The sequence below is a fragment of the Lissotriton helveticus genome, chromosome 3_1, assembly GCF_964261635.1.
Source record: "Lissotriton helveticus chromosome 3_1, aLisHel1.1, whole genome shotgun sequence".
Lineage (NCBI taxonomy): Eukaryota > Metazoa > Chordata > Amphibia > Caudata > Salamandridae > Lissotriton > Lissotriton helveticus.
Window position 1 is genome coordinate 951,266,502 of NC_136061.1, and position 24,767 is coordinate 951,291,268.

The following is a 24,767-nucleotide window of genomic DNA, read 5'->3' on the forward strand; positions in this document are numbered from 1 at the left end:
GCCCCCCTTGCTAGGCTTGTAAGATCGCAGGGGATGGAGGTGGTATCATACGCCGATGACACCCAGATCATGGTTTCACTCACTCAGTCCTCTGTCATAACATCTGCCTCTAGCTTCAGGTCCTGTATGCAACATGTTGCAGATTGGATGGTTGTCAACTCGCTGAAGCTAAATGGCGACAAGACTGAGGTTTTGGTCTTTGGGAAGGACCATGATATCTGGTCGAGTGAATGGTGGCCCTCCTCGCTTGGCATCTGCCCCACTCCCTCGCAATCTGCCAGAAATCTGGGTGTGGTGTTCGATACTTCACTCTCGATGTCCCTACAGGTGAATCGGACTGTTTCGACCTGCTGGGGTGTGATCAGGACGCTCAATAGAATTCGCAGCTATTTGTCTCTTCAAGCACGCAAGCAGATTGCAGTCGCCCTTGTTGGGTCCAGACTAGACTATTGTAACTCGCTCTACATGGAATCCAACAAGGGCCTTATACATCGACTGCAAATCGTGCAGAATGCTGCTGCACGCTTTGTCTTGGATCTTCCCAGGTCCTCTTCTGCTACTGCTGCGAGAAGAGATCTTCATTGGCTGCCTATTCAGCACAGAATATACTTTAAAATTCTGTGCCTGACCTATAGAGCTCTCGAGGATGGATCTAATGGTGCTATCAGCTCCCTGCTTACCCGTTATCACCCTACTCGGTGTTTGCGTTCTTCGGGTTTACTTCAACTTGTTGTCCCCCGTTTTAAGCTCACCAGATGGGGAGCCAGGGCCTTCTCCGTCGTTGCGCCACAGCTCTGGAACATCCTGCCGATGGAGTTGAAGACCTCACCTTCTCTATCGCTCTTCAAAAAGGCCTTAAAAACGTGGTGCTTCTCCAGAGCCTACACAGGTTGAGCTGCAGGGTTATCTGCTATGAGCTGGATTTGGAATTAGGCGCCTTGACGCCCACTGGGCTAAGTTTGCGCATGACAAAACCCCCCTTTACTTTACTTTACTTTACTTTACTTTTACTTTTTTTCATTATGAAACACCCTTCTAATTGAGAAAAAAAAACATTGAAGGGTATTGTAATGAATCAATGTATGAACCAGTAATACTTGATATTTAATATAGGGTACAAAATATTTCGTCCTCTTGAACTGTAACCAAATTACAGATAGAAACTCACTTACTTGGGCTTTTCGAATTATTGCCCAGATTATATAGATGAAATATTTCAACCTCAATAACTAGGTTCGATGGATCTCTGTGCACTTTCAGTTCCTCAAAAGATGTCTACAAACCGAAATATTGTTTTAAACTAATCCTGTTTAAGTCTGTAGTTTTCTAGTGATCTTCATCACACTGAAAGCCATAGAAAATATTTCTGAAATTGAATATATTTTCTTCATTATCAGTTTTAAATTTCTCTATTCCTTTAAATGTTCCCTGAATATTTTCTGCACGTATTTCTGTTTAAGCACTTCTGTAGCTTTATTAGGCATCATAGCCATAAGTTAATGCAGCCCTGTCATGTTTAATTTTTTTCTATTTTGGACCTTTAAGAAAAACTTTCAAACGTGCATGCTCTCATCTAATGAAAAATCATTTACCCGACCTTGGCAACGTTTGCCTATACTGTAAGTGTCAATGTGCACTGTGGTACACCGAGTGTCTGCTTTATTTGCCAATGGTCCTGCTCGTCATTTAGCAAATCTATTACAGCATTAGTTTGTGAATGCTCTCTTCTCTTGGATTGAGGATTTACATTTTTAAAAGTACTAATAAAGATAGAAGTTGATTGCGTTTCATCATTACTCAATGCTCGTTTCCTTTTACAGTTTGAAAAAGTAAGATAATTCTCTTTGATTTTAAAGATATTTTCAGTTTATCAATGTTGGTAAAACCTACACACCTTACCTCCTGAATAGTATCATTCAGAAATACAAATATGTCGGAAATCATGCTGGTAATCAAGTATCATCCTCCAATTTGTCCTCCATATTCCATTCCACCTACAGACTTTACTTGTATGATTTCATTCCATATTACATAACTTTTTCTACTTATTCATCTAAAAAAATAATCAAATCGATCACTTTGGGCATAGAAATACACAAGTGAGGTTTGTCACATTTTTTATTATTAAAAATACATTCTCTTATTTTTGTATCTCAATTGAGACCTAAATATAATTAGAACATTGGAATGTGGGGGCGCTCCATTGAATACAATGAAGTGCTCCAGGCTTCTACGGGCCGGTGAAAACCTGCAGAGGAACATAACATCTTGTGTTTGATCACAGCTGCTGCTATGAACAAAGGCCTCTCGGATCCCGAGGGGATTTAAGCCCCCTTGCCCCGAGAGGCCTTTATTTTATTTTTTATGACATTCTGCCCTCTAGTGGCACAGTGCTCTACTAGCCTTATAGCCCACTGTAGCGGGCTATACCGGCCATTAAAGTCCCGCTCCGTTGTTAAAGGCCCGAGCCAAATGCTGGACCGGGCCTTTAATGGCAGGTAAAGCCCGCTACGGTGGGCTATAAGGCTATGATATGGCAGTTGTGCTTCAAACTCTGGCTTACTCCTGATTACTAGAACCCGGCACTGTTCCCATTGTTGTGGTCTGTGTAATGTTCTCGTTGCATTTGATATACTTACTGATTGTAGCTGAACATTTACTTATAATTTTCTGAATTGAAATAATGACCGGCAATGTAAATATAAGCATTTGTCTTTAATTCCATGAATACATTTTTCTGCATCTCTGTCCCATTCATTCATAAAAGGGCTTGAAGGCAAAAAATCTACTAAATCAAAACGAAAAGTGTGTGTCTGCTGGCCCTAGAATGTGATGCTCTAATTCTTCCCAGTAGACGCCATCTTGTGGCGGGTGGCTTCTATTCTGCACATGTACAGGACAAATGAGCAATATTTCCCTAGCAGTAAATGTTCCATTGTATTAAATTAGGGGAAAGGTCAACATTAGAGAGAAAGCATTTTTAAAAGACCTTTAAGTTGGCATTAGTCGTTTAAATGAACATGACTTCTAAATAAATTTCGCATATAATGTCAAATAAAATCAATTAATGTAGATTATGTAAAACTTTCACCAGTCATTATTACATGAAAATGGCGAACGTTAGGCATATCCTACTATCACAATTTTTCACCACATTCATTTAAGTGCATTTTTTTCTAAACTCATTCTACAATTGTTTTTTTATATTTTCATAAACTATAGAATATCTAGTATTATTCTGCCAAGTCTCAAGCTTCTATATATCTTCTGCACGATTTTGCACTAGTTGTCTATATCGTACATTCACATAAAAAGAAAAAAAAACATCAGGTGACTTACTTAAAGCAATGCTTTTTTATCACTGAATGTTAATAAACAACATATTCATAAGAAATTCATTAGCACGACTCGTTTATATGTATTAGTATTATTTAATGAATTTCTCCTCCTTATATTTTAAAAAACGCACTTACGGTGCTACTTCTACACTTGTCTGTCTCGTGTCACTCTCTAAACGTGTGCAATGTGCAACTTTAGCTTTTCAAGTTTGTGATCAATAAATGTGTTGTGTATTATGATTTTAAATGAGCTCGTCATCAGACTCTAACTAGTTCACCGTTCTTCACCACTTTAGGCATGTAATAATATGGATGAAAAGAGTGCAGTAGCAACAGCAAGATAAATGTGTACCAGAACTATGCTAAAATACCATGAAATATGCTCCCAAAACACAATGATACAATAGCTCGCTGCCAATAAATGCTGCAGAAATAGCTCAAACAGATGCCATATAGTTTACCATTTAAGATTACACCGAAATATGCAGAAAATCCACAGAGCAGTATTCTGCTCTGACACCCAGAAATCTTATTCATTACAGTTTGTGAGGGGATTCAGAACGCATGAAAAAGACACTAAGTAGGATATTTTTATATTTTAAATGACGTCGCTCGCGTAATGTCACGTAGTATGACCTCATAAAGAAACCAGAACTTCCAATGTCATGTGCATGAAACGCACAGAGAAACGGATGCGTTCCAAACGGGCCGGTACGGGAACTTCAAAATGTCAACGGTAAGCCCCGAACTAAACCGCAATATAGCTCACAGAAATGTCAGCAAACGCTCCTTTATTTCATGAAAGTGCCCTGCCACTCCAGGATGCACTCTAAATGTTTTTTTTAAAGTGTCCAATATAGTTACGTAGGTTGGAACAAAAAATAAGGTAATGATGAAGCGAGAACAGGACCCCAGAAACCTAATGCGAGATTGTTGTCCAGGTTACAGGGACGCCCCTCGTCGCAAGAATTATAGTAACTATCTAAACCACAAGGATACATTAAATAGCACTTTAGTTTATGGCCTTGACACAGGAGTGCTGATGATACCGCATTGCCAGGCAGCTGAATGATTTACAACCCTAACATTCCAGAAAGATAGTTTTAAAGCAGCACCAGAGGTCCTGCGTGTAAATTCTAAATAACGTGTACATAACGTGAAATTAAGATAAAATTAATGCATGCAATTGAGGCGTAAGGTAAAAATAAACCTACAACAGGACCAAGCAAGGACATGCCACGTGTCTTCAAGTTGCAATAAGCGACACTAACATGAGTGGCGAGGGCTCCATCGGCCGACTTTCACCGTGTGTGACATTTGCTAAACCGATGCATGTCTCTGATGGCTGTCACCCTTGCCAGCTAATGGCGTCAGTGTTGGAAAATGAAAAAATGTGGGGTGGAATTCTTGAACAAATCCCAGCCCCTCGTAATTTCGAGGCCCTGAATTCCATTCTGTTTTGTTGGGTACTGTGTCTGTCCGAGCGAGACGAAACATTGTGGGCCCCCCAGTTCCAGCTGGGGCAGGACCGAGTCTGATTTGCATAATGGTGGTCTCTGTTGAACTGACACATCAGGAAAAAAAAAGTGATCTGAAATGTGTCCCCAAGTTATTAACAGTGGTTGACTTTAATTCGCATAGTCCACCCATCACTCTTTTTTTTTTCTATTGGTGACTCCCTAAATGCTATGAAAACACCCAGACTTGGGTCCTTTGCTTACTCTGCTATAAGACTCAACTGTACCTCACTTAAGAGGCCCAACAGGGCAGCCAGCAATGTGGGCTTGCATGTGTTCTTATTTAGAGGTGAGGTGCCCTGGCTCTTAAGGAAGGCCTGTTCCCAGTGGGGCAGGGCAAAGCCTGACTTGAGTGTATCTTTTCTCTATATGGAGGAGTAATATGGTGGGCAAAAAAAGATATGGTTGGAACTCCGCCCAAGGTTTGAGATTAATTCACACATTCCATTCTATAAATTCTTTTGTTTTTCAATGTATTTCATTTGGTAAGAATTTACTTGATCAGTGTCTTTCTTCCCGGGTCTAATTTCTTGAAGAGTAACACTTGGATCACGTGTTTGGAGGCAGATTTCAAGCAGCACAGGGGTACATACAATGTGATCTGGTTTCTAATATGTTTTAGAACATTGGAATGTTGAGAACTCCATTGAAGACATTTGAGTGGCATTAGGCTTATAATGGCTGGTATAAGCTGTATGCTCTAACCTTCCAATGTTCCTCTTCCCTTTTCTTCCTTTCTAATTTAGAACATTCTACCCTAAGTGGGTGGAGGGTTCTAATAGCCCTTCAGCCCCACGTTATACCGATTTTTAAGGACACTTTCCCTCGCAATAGCTTGGGTTCAGGGCCCTTGACAACCGGAGTAGCCCTCTACAGTGGGGTATAAGGCTTAGTGCAGCATGACCACAGACCGGCTCGTGGTAAAGAAATTGACCTCAAGTATGATTCTGTAATAGATCAAAATAACAAATGGTGCAGGAATGATCCAAAGCCAGAAGTAAGTCTCTAAACATTACTTCCAGTATTGGTATACAGACAAAAGCCACCCCAGGACCTAGATTTATCTTGCTCAGTCTCCAGGTCGATTCTACCTGAACTAAACTCTGTCACTGGTGAAACATAGGGGTAGAACATTCCATGCACTGACATCACATACTCCATTCACTACCGGACTCATGCAGAAAACCGGAAAACAGAGGAGTACCACAGATCCCTTCTCTGAGGAGTGAGTTCTGTCACCTAGGCATCCACTTTATTCCAGCTCTCTTGTCAGAATGTACGACCCTGTGACAGCAGCATTCTGGGTTCTTTGTACTGAATTGTAATTTGATCGAAAATGCTTTGAAAGGGACATCCAGTCCAAAAGTACTGTCTCTTAATCCAGCACTGTATGTAGGACTTACCTCCTTCGTAACTTTGTTAGGCTTTCAGATCTTGAAATTAACCTTTCACCCCTCTGAGTCTATTATTAGGCACCATGCACCAAAGAGACTTTTCTTCATTCTTCACCACCCACTACCTGTAACGCTGCTCCCCTTACCACAGTGTTCTTCCGTGCCCTACCATATCCTCCCTAGTACTACACCGCCTCCTCCACTTACCACCATTCTATCCCCGTCCCCAAACCACGTGCTACCCTTGAATTACCACTGTTCCCTTTAGTCACCACCCCTGCCCAGCTCATCTTTTCTTGCAACACTAGGCTCTTTCACTCACCATTACTTTTTCTCAGCTCATATCTTTCCCCATCATACATCTCCACCCTTTCCCTTTTATTGCTATACTAGCAGCCCGCCCCAGCGTTGCCTGGGGCAGAAAGGGGCTGGGGGCAGTACACCCGCTCCCGCTCCCGCCCCGACCCCCTCCCGCACCGACTCCCTACCGCCCCGAATCACTCGCTCCGACTCACTCCCGCCCCGACTCACTCCCACCCCCGCCCCGACTCACTCGCGCCCCCCTCCCGCCCCGACTCACTCGCGCGCCGACATTTTCCTTTACTGCTGCCTCCTCCTGCATCACACAGTCTCGCACTGAACTTTCCCTTTCCTTACCTGTGCCGCCGCTCCTCACTGCACAGCCGCTCGTCACTGCACCGCCGCTCCTCCTTCGTCGTCATCACGCATGTCGAGGTCATCACGCACGTCGCGTCGCGGCCAGCGCTAGGTCCCGGCCGGCGCTACTTTGAGGGGACTAATTTGTTTACAAACTTAATTTTTTTTATTTACTTTTTTTTTATTTATATAGCCTATGTCCATCTACACACCCTGACATTTTCATAGATGTATCGGGTCTGTAGATTGGCGCTGTGGTTCCCGAGTTTACCTGGCCAAAAGGTGCAAGTTCTCTCTTTATAATAGTAGTATAGATGTTCACATGCTCCTTATCGAGTGCGTTCGTAATCGGCCCCTCCTTAGCACTTTTGAAGAGGAACATAATTGTAAAGATTGTTGTACAGCATCAAACAGTAGAGTTTTAAATTGTCAATTCTTAATCTTGCAGTCCGTAATGCATGTACAAATCATTATAAGTGCTAAATATTGCTTCTGCTGTGCTTGAATGTTTCAGTATACCCACAGCCAGCCCTTTTTCGTCAAGGTTAAAGTGAGCCTGCCCCAGTATGAGCTTTGTACACTGGTTCTGTAGTTTGTCATCCTTCTTTGTCTCCCAGTTCTGCCCTTTGAAAGGAATCTCTTCACGAGCTGGGATGACTTGTCTAAGCTGCACAGTTGGGTATTCAGCCATACACATAAGTGTATAATGGAGATCGTCAAGAAAAAAAAAAGTCTTTTCAGAAAGTGTTATCAACGGCAGTTTTGGTTCCAATGATTCAGCCATGCTCTAATGCTTGAAATACAAATGCAGCAAATTGGACTACCGCTTGAAATGTACTGTTTTCATTGTGGCTCCGAGGTATTGTTGCACTTGCTTGTATGGCAGTAGTGCACGAGTGAACTGGCCCCTGTCAATGTTCTGTATTTTTATGTCCGGGTTCTCTTCATTTTTCATTTGTTTGATAACCGGCTACCTGGTGATGGGCTGAAAAGTCCCTCTTTAGTTGTTGAATTAGTTTTTTGCCAGATGTAATACACACACCATACACTGCATGCCCGCTTCCCCAGTGTGATTGCAGGCGCTTGACAGTTCCCCTTTATTTCACAATTGAAACCATTTTCTTTCACCGTTAGCACATTTGTAATGTGGGGCAATCCTCCTGATAACCTTTATTGCACTGTTTTGGATCATTTATGTGTTTTTTATCCTTAATCATCTTTCTTTACCTCAGCCGACCATTTGCAGCATCTGACCCAGATACCCTTTGTATTTTACTGCTTGGAGAAAGTCATTCAGTGCATGCCTAACTTATGTTTGTGTACCATTAATGTAGTGTCCCTCCAGCATTGCTTGGAATACACGCAGAGCATTGCACGTATCCCAGAGGAGAAGATACATCTCATCCTTAAGAAAAAGAGATGAGGTGGGTACAGACACTGGCCATTTGAGTGTGGTCTTACATGCACTTTCTCTCTTTCGAGCCCAAGGATCTGCTGGGTCCCTTAGTCGGGTTATCGCCATGGAGGGATATGTCCTCTGCGTACTCCTGACACCGGTACAGACTTGCACCCTGATCTACCCCCCTCAATCGGATAATTTTTACATGGATATACACAATGCTGGTATGCTTGATACTTCCCCTGATACATGGTTGATCTCGCCATTTGGACCATCCATCTGCCAGGCTGCGACATAGGCATTGGTGCATACATTCACGAAGTACTACTGACTTCATAACCAGGTTCGGTGGGAAGGACATTTTGCCCGCTCGATCCTGCAAGACCTTTTGATTTGAATTCACTCCACAGACCCTCCACTTGAGCAGGCACTGCTTTGGTATCTATTCTAAGGTGAGGAATCTGTGGTTAGACGTATCCATCAGAAGGACACGTTATTTACCTTTGGTAAGCTTCTTTCTGGTGGACAGTCTGTGACCTCAGATTCCTCCCCATTCTGAGAAATGGCTTCTTTTTAACATCAAATAATGTTAGTTGGGAATCTGCATGCTGGTACTATCAATTGATCGCGCTCCATGCCTGGAGGAGCGGAAAGAGACGAGCAAGAAACTGATGCCATATCACAGGTGTAGCACTTAAATGTGGCTCTGCTTCACCACTTCTGGGGTGGTATGGGGGCAATGCAGAGCTGCACAGATCCACCTACTGTTGTGCTGGACATTTCTAGAGAAAAGTTTTCCATATCCAGTGCGGCACCTCAGGAGTATTCCAAGGTGAGGTAGTTCAGTAGAGTATCTACCAGAAAGAACGTTACCAAAGCTAAGTAGCTCGTTCTTCTGGTCTTTCTGTAGGTGGCAGCAAATCCATATGTTAATAATAGCATCATGCCTCCGGGCCAAGTCACTGGGAAGGTACCTTCATCCTGATGATGGTTGGATTTTATAACACCATAGCTTTGAATACCAAGATTTTCTCAAGCGGTCTGCTCTATTGCAAAGGCAGTTATTTGTGTCTCAGGTCTTTTCTCTGTCTGATGTAGAATATCCATCAAAGCCAGACCACCTATACAGCAGAATACTCTCTCCCGGCGGAACAAGGATTGTGTATATGTGCATACTAGTGTATGCATCATGAGGCTGTAGCAGTTCTGGAATACGCTCCCGTTAACAGCGGGGAGAGTAGCCTTAACCAAAATGGTGATACTGCCCCGATTATAATTCTACTTCACAAACCTTCCACACTACGTCCCACCTTCATTCTTCTGTCCCCTGGAAAAAGTAATCGGGGACTTTATATGGGGCAATTCTAGACACCGGATAGCCATTCACAAGCTTTACTTACCCACTGGTCAAGGAGGGTTGGCAGTCCCACAGCTAGAGCAATACTACATGGCAGCCCAGCTCCAATGGATATCCAGGTGGCTGGTAGGACGCCACACCGGGGACACAGCGGCAACGCAACCACCCTTACCTGCCGCATAGTTAATGGCGCTATTCCATCCTTGCTCTAAAAGGAAGGCAACAAACGTATTTATTTATTTATTTTTAATTCTCTTTATTGAGTTTTTTTTCAATAGACAAGCTCAAACATTGGTATAAGCAAATCAAAGATATACGTATGCCAAGCTCCAAAAGAACAATGGAGTAAATTAACAACAATACAAAGAAAAAAAGGGGGAAACAAAGACCGGTCAAGTCCACTAGATTCGTCAAAAATAGAAGAAAAGAAACACAATACAGGTCATGTACAGTTAGACTCAAATTAATGGACATGATAAGAAACAGATTGTAAATCAACGGCAGTGGAGGCAACACATGGTAAGATATCTCACTCCTGAAGGGGAACTAACAATATTTACATGTTACAATAGAGACACTTCAGCGTGAGTGGCATACATGGTATAAACAGGTACAGTTCAGAGGCAATAAAAGAAGGGCGGTCTTCCATACTCAAGGATACACCCACCCAGTCACCATACATTCACAATCCTCATGGTGTGTCTGGAGAACCATCAATATTAGGAGAGCTTACCCGAGCTCGCGTCCAAGTCAGAAACGGCTCCCAAATATCTCTGGGCCTGGACGCCAGTGGCATCAGCTCCCAGTACGTAAACAAACTTATTATTAATAACAGTAGCGCATAAAAGCTATCAAGTAGCGCTATACATCAACCGAAAAAATGTCCCATATGCACCTGCATTATTGCTAGAAGGCACACCCAGGGGCTCAACAATCACCACAGCAGCAGAGCTAAGCGACTGGCGCGAAGCTGGGGTGCAGGACATGGGAGACCTATACAATGACGGCACACCGACTCTGTACATGGCGCTAGTGGCCGAGGCAGACCTACCCCTCGGCTGGTTCCTGTTGCCCCGCTCCCTGCTGGCGAAATGGGGTAACTTAACGGCTAAACCCACCACACATCTCATGATACAATATCTGCATTTCATGGGTCAGGGAGGACACCTCACCAGGTGGTTTGCTGCATCACTCAGACAGCATGCGGCTGTCAACTTAACACCCCTCCGTCAACACTGGGAAACAGCCATTGGTCGCCCACTGAGACAGAGAATGAATCACAGCGCTGGAAGGCCCGACAAAAATCCCTCGGAACGCGCACTTGCGTCCAATCCAACTGTACATATTGCACAGAGCATAATCACGCCTTCGAAAATTAATTAATACTTTGGGCGAAGCGACGCAGTGTGTCCCAGATGCACACAAGTAGCTGCAAATATACTCCACATGCTGTGGGGATGCCCGCGACGGGCAAGATATTGATCGGAGGTGGCGGATGCTTTAATGCAGCGTACCGGCCATGCCATTCCATATGAGGGGCCTGTTTACCTATATCGTAGGCACTGCAACAGGTTCACCTCCAGGTTTCTTGACCTGGGATTGGCAGTAGCGAAACGCTTGATCACAAAGCGCTGGAAACACCTGGATCCCCTGAATATAGAAATGTGGAGGTATTTGATACGCACATGTGCCAAAGCAGAAAGCGTAGCGCTTCTGCGCGAAGACACGTTAGGCCTACGCAAGGTGCCCCTAGCTACGCACTGGGATACAATTCTGGTGGCTATTCCCTCCCCACGACACGCAGACACTTCATCCCAAGCCCTGGTGGAAGTTGAGCCCCGGCTAGCGCAGAGCCCCACGTAAAGCACCTTATATAGACATTCCAGGGCATGCCCAACAACACATTTCCAATTGCCATTAGGCTAAGTTGGCGTCCAATGATAGAGTAGAAGCAGGGTCACAGAGGGAAACAAAAAAAATATATATAAGCCGGTTCAAAGTTCCACACCTATTTAATATTTCTTTGTCCTGGTTTCGTTATGGTCCGCTTCCAACGTTTTGAAGCATGTAGTAAAAGACTATACGAGTATAAGAATGGAATACGTAAACACTTGTGTAGGACTTGATTGTTCTGATATAATGTAATAACGTTCATGCAACCCAATATGATGTAACTTAATGGCCAATGCTTACAATGTAACCTAATTGTCAGTTGACATGCGAACGTAAAAAATAATAAAAACGGATAATAAATAGGCTGTAGCGGTAATTTTTTTAATTTACCATTCCAAGATGACGGACACCCATCTAAGAGCATTACATTTAAAAATAAGAAAAGGAGACACAAACAAGCATTAATAAAAAAGGAGCAGCCCAGTAACAAATTGCATCTACTAGGCACCTCCAGAAACAAAATGTGATGGCAGGGGTACAAATTAATGTTGCTCAGCAGCTTGGAGCTGCAGTGAGAAGGGAAGGGCATGGTAGGCAAAGGAGGAAAGGAAAGCTCTTTGGGGAGAGAGCAAGAAAATACATGCACTCCCATGTTGTGCTGATACTAAAAGAAGTAAGTAGTTCCCTGAATGTAAGCAGTAAAAGGATGGGAGTCATCCAATCAAAAAGAAAAGGTGAAGAAACGGTGATTATAGGGAGAGACAACCACATTAGGATAAAGGCTAGCCATTGAATTTGCATTGGGTATGCAATTGAGATTGTCAAGAAAGTAAACCAGTATTCAGCAATGGGCTAAGTCTAAGTCCACTGTAAATACTGGTATTGTACAAAATTGTTATTTCAACCTGCAAATGTCACTAGAAAGGCCACTGATTACACTTGATTCTGGATGCCTAGCTATTTCTTTTCTGCTATGTAGTACCTTTGGTACTTCGAGGTGTCCATTTGCCTCTACTGCATTATTGTGACCTTTTAGCTCTATCAGTGGGTACCTTGAAAGTTGTAGTACGAACACAAGCTACCAGCAAGGTACAACAAAGAGGAGTTAAGGAAGAATTAGACTGCAGGCCCCTCATGGCTTATCTAGGGAGGATTCTAATGTGACTGACATCAGACTACTCCTCTTTTAGAAAGTCTTTGAATACCTGGCTGTTCAAAGTGCAGGAATGTGCCCACTTGTTGAGTTAAACTAGAGGCCAGGACACCCTCTTTTTGGGGTAATCGCATGCTTTATATGTATTAGTCATTCGTTATAAGTATTATTCTTTCACTGCACTTCAGTTATTCATGCTGTTTGGCAACTGCATTGTGAACTGAGTTACACTTTTTATAAGGAATAAGCGTGACCTCCGTGAGCGGCATGACGTAGATTACATGGACTCGTTCTTCTGCCTGGTTAAAAAAAATCTGTATATCACAATCTAAAATGAAGAAAAAGTCTGTTATTCACTGATTATTCTACCAGGAAACTGAGTGAGGGGTGAGGAATCTGTAACGCTTGGATAATCTGTATGACAACAGTGCCAGAGTTGCGGGGTCTGGGACAGTGTTGACCTCAAGAGCTATGAGGTAATGTGTCACTGGAGACATCATTCATAGCAGCATATCAAAATACATTCAATAAAAAAAGACTGACTCAAAAAAGGAGTTTAAGATCAGAAATTGAGGGAAAATCTTGAAGGTTTATTACAATTTAAAGTGTGATACAAAAAATTCAAAAACACAGCAGCAGTCTCATTGAATCATAAAACTAATTTGCCATGAAGGCTCTCAGTAACTGGAACTGGAACAATGAAGTAATAAGCATAATCAGAAACATGGACTAAGTCCCAAAGTGCAGCAAATTAATAGAAAAGTATGACTGCATCAGTAGTAGAAACCCAAGTGTCTACAGTCTCATGGCTGACTCCCAAATCCAGGGGTTTATATAACCAATATCACCATAGGAAATTCTGGAAAATGCGAAGTCGGTATACTGCATTAAGCAGTATGTTTAATTTAAAAATCACATTGCAACAAACATATCTCCCCGGATCTAAAATCCTTGAACTGGCTACCATAAGAGCCAAGAATACATCTTAAAATTGCTTGCATGACTCACGAAGCCATTTGCAAAACACACCAAGATACTTGACACAAAAAATAGAATTATTTGGTGGAGGCAGATTCTCTCGAAGCACATGCACCTTGTTGCTAAAACCACAGATATTCCACTACAAGAAAACTAGCAAAAGAGCCTTCTCGGGCTTTGCCCTGAAAATTTGGAACGCCCTACCTCTAGAAATCAGACTAATACCTTCTACCTCATCCTTAAAAAAAGAAGTGAACTCACTACTTACGAACACATTCTGCTCTAGATTCACACTTTTTGACTCTCTTGCGCTTCACCCATGATTATTATTAGTCTTTTTCATCTTGTATATTTTCCTATTGACTTGTCCGGTAGAGGCTACTTTCCTCAATGTACCATTTTACATAGTTTGTACCCTTCTAATGTATGTGTTTGTTCTCTTGTTTCTTACTTACTTCAGATCACCTGTAAAGCGCTCGGATACCCTCATGGGTTATGTTTGCGCTTTATAAAACTTTATAAATAAAAAAAATAAAATTAAAGTGGATATTTTGAAACACTTTGGAGAGCAGCAAATAAGATGATTGGAATATGGTTTGGATTGTGGATATGTTGACTGATGAAGGGTAGAACAGTGAATGGTGGTTAAGGTGGATATTGTCAGAAATAGGAAGTGAGGAAATGACAGAGATGCTTGTTGGAAGATGATGGAGGACCCACGGAATAGTAAAAGAATACTTAGTTAATGAGTAAGGCAAAGTGGCCAAGTTGATTATTGTTAAAGGATCGAGATTTTACATAGTCTGTACCTTTCTAATGCATGTGGCTGTTCCTTTGTTACTAACTTGTTACTTGAGATCACCTGTAAGGCGCTCTAATACCCTCATGGGTCATGTTCTCGCTATATAAAACTTTATTAATAAAATAAACAAAGGGAGGAAGCTGGTTTTGTACTTGTTGGGGATGTAGGCACTAGTTTGAGTGGATACTCTGAACTGTTTTGTACAGAAGTCATGGTGGGTTTGGATTTGGAAGAAGTTCGGAATGAAGTGGCAATAGTGGATTTGGGGAGAGGTTAAAGATAAAGCGGCAAAGGCTGCTGTTTGGAGTGCTGAAGAGGAGAAATAAAATACTCAAAGGCCTAGCTATACATGCAAGAAGGTTGAATATGATGATGCTGAGGAAAGTAGACAAAATTGTGACCGGCTTGAGCAGGATATAATTTTCTAACTTTTATAATTCAAATGCAATGTAGAAATAAGCGGGTGGTAGGAGAGGGGTACAATTCAATCTGATAAATAACAGCATCTTAAGCATTTCAAGACGTTACAAACATTCTTTTCAATATATATTATAAATATTATTGTGAACAGGCTTCGATACGCTCACCCACTAAAACTGTCCCCAGGCAGTATCAACACACGGGGAAGCAGTCACTCCTCATGGGAGCAGTCTTCTTATCCATTTACATGTTCCAAGAAGTAGTGCTTCTCCACTACACCTCTTTGTCACTTTCACATCCCATGTTGAAGCACTAGACGACGCTACAAATTCCATACAACTCTGCTCCAAATGCAGACAAACAAGTAAATGGCGGTTCCCTACATTAATCTTGGATAACATCCTAGCTCTCTTAACACCTCATCTGATAAGCAGCCTATATGATGTTCCCAGATATCCTTTCAGTGGAAGGTGGTGGGCAGAGTAGTTTTTGTCTCGCTCGCATCACAACAGTAGATCAGTGGTTCTTAACCTGTGGTCTGAGGACCTTTGGGGGTCTGCAAGACCTATATAGGAGACCCCCAACTGTTACGGAAATAAACATTAACATTAATAAAGTATATATAAATAAAGATTCAAAATTGAATATTAGAAAACGTATTCTATATTTGATTGTGAATTAAAATATTTAAATATTTGGGCATCTGTTTGGAGTATACTTGTTTTTCGTATTTTTGGGTTTTATTTTGAAGTTCATATCATAAATTGCTTAGGCTGGGGTTCCCGGGCTTCCAAAAATGACAGTGTGTGTGGGGGGGGGGGGGGGGGGGGTTGGGGGGTTACTCAGCTTCCAATAATAATTCATTGGGGGTCCACCGAAGTTGCAAGGTTGAGAAACTCTGCAGTAGATCATATCTGATGACCATTTCTCAAGTGAAGGCAGAGATGCCTGCCACCCTCCCTTTTACCGTTATTGGTGCCATAGCGGTGAACCTCTGAAGCCTGCATGGTATATATTTAACATACCAAATAATTCCACAAGTGGATATGACTGTAAGTTGTTTCCCGTCATCTTGTTGAATGTGGTAGATTATCCTACCAGTATCTGTAAATATTACCAAGGCAAGATGTCAGCTGCAGTGCATTAGCAGCGCAAAAAGCGTGGCTCCACCCTCTGCCAATACCGACGCTGCCTTGCTAGCATATAGTAGATTTGATGTAGAAATCTAGGATGTGGGAGGCAATGATGGCTATTCAGACCTGTCTTGACTGGGAGCAGCTGAATCCCCACTGTTCATCATTTGTTTAGAATCTGAGTGTTCACTACCATTTACATCTGGCTGATTGTGATACAGGTATTCCAGAGGCTGACTGAACAGCATAAGGACCAGGTCACATAGGCTGTGAAATAACAATCAGCCATGGTTTACTTTCCATGTGGTGGTGCCCATGGGTTATCTAAAACCAGATGTTTTGGTGGCTATACATCTGAGCAGCCAGCTTATCGAGCAAGCTGATGCCGTGCCCACGCCATGAATTCCACTGTATTTATCTGTCAATTTGGCCGCACTTTTGGGCATGCAATAACCTTGTTTAAGGATCAAGGTACAGCAATATGTTTTTCTACTACCATGTGAGACTAATTTAGAACCAGCTGATACCAGTATTTAGCAAGATGCACCTGTGTTGCATAAAATATAATTCCAGTGCCTGCAGTTAGCTACTTGCAAACATTTCCCAGGATAGTGGTGAATGTTTGTCCAGATCAGCCTAATCAACACAGACTGTATCCTTCAGAAGAAGAATTGGACCAGGAGAATGGGGATATTTATAAACTGATAAAGTAACTTGGGCAATATAAAATTAATCAATGTAATACGTCCCGCCTTGAAGAGTGGAAGGGCTATCCATCGGTCTGAGTTGTAGAGTTTTGGCAGTTGCCTTCCTGTATTTCTCTCTAATCACAATGGTGCTGTTGTGATGGATATCGATGCCCACATAGTCATCCTTTGCTAGGTGAGTCCTTCTTAGACCACGTGGTATGCATGCTAAGAGGAAAGATTTCTGATTTGCTCCTATTAATTTGAAGCAGTGACAGATCCTCAAAATATATTATCACTCTGACAATTGGAGATCAGTTTTGACCAGGGTCCCTAATATGCAGTAGAATATTGCCTGCTGTCAGGAATACTAGCAAGCATTGTCCGCCAAACAGCAATTTCCTCCTCAGATAATGCTTCCTAAGGATATGTGCTAGGGGCACTGTCATTACAAAAAGTAGCAGCAATAACCGTCCTTCATGCCAGTGCCTAGAGTTATAGCAAAGCTTTCTCAGATTCAACTATTTATTCTCGAACGCTTACCTGAAAACAGTATGGGAGCACATTCTAACTATCCTTCTTGCTATCCATGCAGCCTTAGCTGCACTAGTATAAAGCTCCATTCTAGGGAGTCAAATGCTTTTTCAGTGTTAAGATGATCAGCAGCAGCTGACAGTTGAGGATTGATTTGGTGAAGTAGGCCAACACTACCCTCAAGTGTGTGCAGTGCCCAGAAAAACCACAGTCCTGATCAGGTTACACCAGTCTTGGTATATAGTGTTTTAATTGCTTCGTAAAGACTTTAACCAGTATCTTGGTGTCAATATTGATTAGCAACCAGCATCTATGTGAGGTGCACTGGCTAGGTATTTTGTCTTGTTTGAGTAGGATTATTAGAGCCTTGCGCAGCATGGGCGGAAACTCTCATCTCTAGAGTGCTTCCTCAAACACCAACAGCAAAAGAGGAGCTATCATGTACTCAAGCAACTTATGGAAGTTCTGCTTTCAATCAAGTTCTATGCTCCTTTACCCCAGTCTTGTCTCGTATTGCCTCCACTATTAGCTGCCGTCAGTGGCTGAGCTAGTCAATTCCTTTTGTGATCTAAAAGCCAGACCATTGATACCTTGTCCAAATATTCTAGCATTGTTGCCTGGGTCACTGTGGTTCACTTTTGTAGGTTTTATTGTCGTACGGTTCATACTTTCTCAGTAAAACTAAGTTTGTTGGATAACATAAACATCAAAACTGTGTGTGACTGAGTCCACGCACAACACCAGGATATGTTGGCTTAAATACTGGCTAGCTCACAGTGCACCATCTGTACGCGTAACCTAGCAAGGTAATAGGTGGTATGTGCAACCTTAGAGCATGACAACCCTGACTCCGCAAGGAAATTGTGGAAACAGATATAGATCCCTTTTGTTTGGTAACTCATGGTGTTCCAATATTTATTGAAGCAGTATGATTCTTGTTTAAAATGTATGTGCTGCAATTACTAATAGAAGGAAACAGAACAGTTTAATCAGCATTACGAGAATGGTAAAGAAAATAAACAATTCAAACATTGTGCTATTATATGGGATATATGCTTACATATGAGTTGTTATATTTTGTACTCCTGCATAGTGCTCCCTATCCTAGTATGTCTAGGGTGGGTGACTGCCAGAATCCCTGTAGGGTGATCTAACTCCCCAGTTACCTGTGGGTATGTTTCATCTGGGAGCCTGTCTTGGTGGAGAGCTGGGCACCATCCTTCTCAGGAGGTAAAACAGGATTCAGCTAGGCTGCAATGGGGTGACCTCAATGGTATTAGTGAAGTGCTCCTCTAACTAAACAAAGGAGTGATGTTTATATAATAAACTTCACCCATGTTGCCATGCCACAGCCCAAGTCAAGCTGTCCTTATTGATTATATCCTGACAAAGCTGTCACCGAGCGAACAATAATAAACATAATTTTTTGCAGTGAACTTTAGCTTTCCTACAGAATGTTCAAGGCTCTGATAATATTCCTACAAAGATGTGTGAAAATCCTTTGGCAGTGGGAGGCTTTGCAGCAGCAGAAACGGGGGCCACGACACGGAGGTGAACCACGCACCCCCCACCACTTCTCCCGTTTCCCGCTCCGCGAGAAACGCTCGTTTGTGTTAACTGTGGTGCTATCTTCTGGAAGGGTGGACTACTAACCCCAGAAGGCACAGGGGCACAGACACTCCTTCCTGCACCGCCCTGCCCCAGGTTCTTAACATCACCACCTGGACGCGCACCACGGGTGAAAATCCTTTGGCAGTGGGAGGCTTTGCAGCAGCAGAAACGGGGGCCACGACACGTAGGTGACCACGCACGTCCCACCACTTCTCGCGTTTCCCGCTCCGCGGGAAACGCTCGTTTGTGTTAACTGTGGTGCTATCTTCTGGAAGGGCGGACTACTAAGCCCAGAAGGCACAGGGGCACAGACACTCCTTCCTGCACCGCCCTGCCCCAGGTGCTTTAAATCACCAAGGGCGGGCCCGTTGTAGCCCGAGCCTGGACTGGGCCCCCCCCCCCTCTAACTCCTGGTATATCGTGCCCTGTTAAACTTTGGACCTAATGTAAGTGTGCTTTGGTCGTACTTTGGTCACAGAAATGCCTGCCCGGGAGAAAAGGAACAAGACTGTTGACGGGCCATTGTTATTAGGTACCCTAGATAGTTTTATTACTAGAACAAACTCTGTAATAGATCAGGGGATAATTTTGATGGAAAGGCGGGTGTCGCAGGATCTGGCATTTGCAAAAAGGTCTCATATGGTTCACTTGGCCAATGCACTCACGCCGGAACCCACTAATAGAGCAAATACCACTGACATCGAGGTGCTCATGCATAGTCTACCCAGCTCGCAGGGTTCTTTCTGCTCCCTGCCAGCTCCCAATTGTGAGAAGTTGGCCTGATACAAGGTGATCACTAGAACTAGTGAGCATCATATATCAGTCCAAACAACCCTTATGGTGATTGGTTGTAAGTCAACCTTATAGACCAGCTATCCTAATGGTAGCATGGACAAAGCAGTCTTAGGCTAAACTCTGTTGGCATGTGAAGCCAGCTGTTTTACCACAATATAACCCCTTGAATACCAGATGAAAGGACACCACACAGGTTGTTATGAAAATAAACAGTATATTTATTAATAACAACACCTCTGAACTCTTTATGAGGTCAGAGGGCTAAGCACATGACAATCTCTTAAGACAAAATACGATAAGTTGCACAAAATTACAATGGTGCCCTAGGGGCACGACAAACCATATACTAAGTAAGTGGAATGTGAAAGTCGATAGAAGGAATGGAGCTGTCCAGAGGCTGTAGGATCGATGGGACCACACTACACTAATTCTAGGTAAGTAATAGGAGGCCCACGGAACGCGTGTGCAGAGTGTGAACTCACACGTGAGATGCGTAACAACGTCTATGGACAGTACAGTTCAAGTTAAAGGTGAGTACGGACAATCCTGACTAGGTAGGACTAAAACGACTGTGGAGCTGGACACTAGGACAGTTAAACTACCCTTGAGCACCGAAATGCTCTTGTTACCTCACCCACGGGCTGCGGGTGCATAGGTGTCAAAGTGTGTCGGGTTCTCGCGTTGAAGTCTATGGAGCCTGGAAGAAAAGATGCTGCAGGCGACCAGGAGGAAGATGTCCGGTGCGATCCAAGGGTGGATCGGTGAAGAAGAGGACCTGAAAGCAGAGGGGACAGTGTTCAAAGTCACTAGCCAGTGACCGGTGTGGAACCAGGAAGGAACCAGATGCTGTCGTTGCGATCAGGTGAAGAGTGGACGCTTGACTCTGCAGCCACGTGGACCAGGAGGTGTCTTCGACGACCAGGATGGAGGCACGAGCTGTCCCACGCAGGCTCTCGCTGTCGGCGGTGTCCGAACCGGGATTGGAGTCAACAGGCCTTGGCAAAGGCAACCCACGCGGTGAGTGAAAAGGGCGTCTGGTGCGGACTAGGAGAGTCCGGGGTGCCCCTCTTTTGGAAGGGAGCAAGGGCCAGTCTGGAGCAACCAGACCAGCAGTGAAGATTCAAAGGTTCGTCGTCTAGGAGGCCACTAGCCAGCCGGCAAGTGACCAGACAACGCGTCGAGCAGCAAACAAGCAGAAGGGCCCCACGCAGATCTCGTGGAAGTTGGAGGGCTGATCTTCGGTGCAGGGGATGCTCGGGGCTGGGGCTTCTCAATCCCCAAAGCACTTGGTCGAGTTTACCTCGGGAGTCGTGCTGGAAGCGAAGTGCAGGTTCGTTCAAGATGGCCGGTCCCACGTGTCTCCTCGCACCCACGGGTCTCAGCTTTGCTGCAGATGTGAGTTGAGGTCGGAGAGGTCTGGGAATCCGGGTCTCGTCGGGGTCTGCAGTCTGGATCCTCGAGGGAAGACGTCAAAGTGAAGCCGCTGGACGCTTGATGGTGCCTGCAGTTGCAGGGTGGACACTCCTTGCCCACAAGGGAGATTTCTTCAGTCTTCTGTGGAGCAGAACGTCGAAGTCCAGAGTTTCTTCTTGTAGAGTAGTTCAGGATTAATCTAATTTGGAATAGGACCAGCTCCTACCTTTATCCTGCTAAAGGGGGCTGCACTACTGACTAGGTCCCTCCCCTGGCTGGGACCAGGAAGGGGGGTGGTTACACCCCCTATCCTTTGTCCGGTTTCCCGCCAGAGCTGGAGCTGGAGTGCCCCAGCAACTGGTTTGAACCGGTGTATGCCCAGGGCACCTTGTGTGCCCCAGGCATGTCTCATTCCTTTCAGGCCTCCCTACCTCAATACACAAAATCCTGTCTGGGGTGGTGCTAGCACCTCCCCAGGCAGGAAACCCTTTGTCCAAGCCTCCCTCGCTGGAAGGACTCCCAGCAGCAGGAGGTCAGACTTGTGTCTGTGGTGGCAGCATCCATTTTGTGATGCCAAGGCTCGAGTTAACTTTAACCGGAGTTCACAGTTACATACATGTCGTGCCCCTCTAGAAGGGTGGAATGCTACCCCCGTCGCCAGAATTGGCGAGGGGGTAGTATTCCAATTCGTATGACACCTTACTGGACATGTTTTGATAACGTTATACCAGAGTTAGCATTTAACCGCGAGGTTGATAATGCACTTAAGAGTATATGGTATAGCGTTATCATGGAAACAGCTAAAGGACTTGGTTCCGAAAGCTGCAGACAGGCTCAGCTCATGCTAGAGCACCATCTCACATAATTCCAAGCACTCTGCCTTCAGGATTGATAAGGCCTGCCATAGGAGTGACTGATGGGAGTATATGTGTCCATTTTAGGGTTAGATATAGGTATACTATATCTATAGCAAAGGGTGATTACACCACCTTGCCCCAGCTGTCATGCAGTCAGTTTTAGATGGCCAGCCAGGGGTGGCATAATACATGCTTCAGCCCCTGGTAGGCCCTGGGTACACCTATGCCCTGGATACCTAAGGTACACTGTACAGGGACTGATAAGGTGGCCCAGTACCAATTGGTAAATGCACCTAAAGTACATGGTTGTCAATTTAGAGAGAGAACAGCTAGGCTGTGGGTCTGATTAGCAGGCCCACAGCCAGGGAAAGTCGTAAACCAGTGAAGCAAAAAGCAAAAATCTGGGGTGACCATAGGATTGCAGACCCCACTCTCCTACACCAATACACACATAATAGTGGATCCGCTAATAGACCTAGAAGTTATGAAAGTGGTAGCAGAGGCAGTAGAGGACAGTCCCCAAAATTCAGGAAATACTAGACAACTACGAGGAAGAAAGGAAGGGGCAATACCAAAAAGGAAACAGCCAGTGCCTGTTGCTGCAAGTAGTAAAAAATCGAAATCCACTAAGGGTCTGGATCAAAATGCAACAACATCTGCTGCAAAACTAGTGGCTGTTTTTAACAGTCAACATTCCAGCAGGCACTGGTCTCGTAGGCTTAAGTCAGGACGAGACACCAGGAATTAGTGCAGACAATATCATAAATAACATACGGGGTAGATCAGGTCCAGAGGGATTTGATGAGGACCCCCTTTTAAATAACTTGGCGTCATTATTAAAATCCTTACTCGCCCCTTTGGTAGAGAGACTTTTTGGAATAGAAAAACAGCTTAAGTTGGAGGTAGAGGTAAAGAGCAATAAGGCGGGTGGGAAGCCCAAAAACAATTTAACGGGTACACAAAAAGTAATTGTGGCACCCGATGTACAGCCTATACAGCAACACACTCGATCAGTGGCGCAACCCAGCTTAAGTCTCCCAAAGGTAGTAAAAGGTCCCATAACCTCACAACATACTTCTAGTTCTGAGGGCAAAGAATCTACGCCACCTTCATTACAACCTAAAGTTGGTGAAAGGGACACCTTTGATGAAATCCCCAGGTGGGCGAAACCGGTATTTCTGCCTCCACAATCGAACCCGTATGTTATAGGTCTAACGGGAGTGCCCGAACTGAAAAATTCTAGCCATGAGCCATTTATCTGTTTAAAAAACAAAGTAGTACACTGGCTCAATACAATTAGACCGCTACCCTATCACATGCGAAGTAACATCATGATGGTGCGCAGGGTATCCTGGGTGGGACATACACCGAAAACAGTCGCAGGAGATTGTGTTTTGGTTAATTTTAGAGACCCCCGCATGGTGGAGTATATTTGCTCTTGGGAGCAAAATATCTTCAACCCTAATCAAGGGACAACGATAGAAGTTAGACCTCTATCGTTCTTTTTTCCACCACCCATTTACTCGGACACCGCAGGAGTATGGTCATACGTGGGGCATGGACAGGGACAGGGTAGGGTGGGTGGATACAGACATGGCCCTCCATACTTAGAGAACTACCTACCATTACAAAATAGGTTTAGTCCTCTGGAAATGGTTGACTGACTGAATAAGCATAAAATCAGCACTAAGTCTCCAAAAGGGGGGGGGGGGGGATATGGAGCAACACTCCGTCCTCTAATATGGACTGTTACCCCAATGGAATTAATACACTAGATTTTAAAGTCAGTACCAATCTAAGAACTGACTCGCCAGAAGCAGAGAACAGTGACAGAGTTCCTATTTCTTTGATTAGTGAAGGGGACAATTTGATAAATGAGCCTGTTTCAAGTTTTATAGTAAAAAGGGAGCACACAGGTCGGGAAGATCTAATTACGTGCCCCATTGTGGAAAATGGGGCCGTTAATATAGTAGTAACTGACACATTGTCAATAGGGAACCACAACTTTAAGGAATCAAGACCTACTGTGCCTGAGAACAAGTTGGCTATCCTGTCATGGAATATTGCTGGGTTAAGACTAAAAAGGGGGGACACAAACTGGGAGGCTTTTCTTTCAGCCCACCATATTATTGCTCTGCAGGAAACATGGGAAGCTAGAGACCGTTATTACCTGGATGGTTATCAATCATTTATTAAACTTGCAGTGCCATCCACGATGGGGAGACCCAGGGGTGGCCTTCTGTTGTTATTTAGCCTGAAACTCCTGTATAAAGCTGTGTTAGTAGTGACAAGTTTCCCAAATATTTTAGTAGTAAGATTGGAGGGGGACAATCTGCCTACAATCCTAGTGGTAAATTTTTATAATTCTTTCACCAGGAGTGACGAATTAGATCATTTAAGAGCATTATCGGGGTAGTTGGACGATTATGATGAACACAATAATAGTTTTTTATTATTTGTTAGTGCTTGGTGATTTTAATATTCATGTTTGTCTTTTTTTTTTAATTTTTTTTTTTAAAAGACCTTTATTGTCCAACACACATTTTACACAGCATCATAGCTTACAACCCAGCCGGGCCAGCAGCAGATATAGGATCTAGTGAATCATAAGGTAAGTGAACACAGCTTTAGGGCCGTCAACCCGGGGGTCCGGCAGCGTATGACAATATTCCACTTTACATCATAACTTGCATATGTTCAGCGTCCAGTGATTGTATGGTCTATAGGTTTTCTTTTTTCCGTATAGGTTCAGTGGATCAAGGTGGATGTGTCGAATCTACCCTCATCAGCGCTGGCGATGGCAGCCGTGTCCATCCTGTCTAATGTGCGG

At 43.8% G+C, this 24,767-nt stretch overlaps 1 protein-coding gene across 5 annotated transcripts in view; it reads left to right on the forward strand.

Annotated features, from left to right (window-relative positions):
- UBE2F (ubiquitin conjugating enzyme E2 F (putative)) overlaps positions 1-24,767 on the forward strand; it is a 1,146,915-nt gene that overhangs the window by 1,012,783 nt on the left and 109,365 nt on the right. The gene's annotated exons all lie outside the window — the stretch shown is intronic.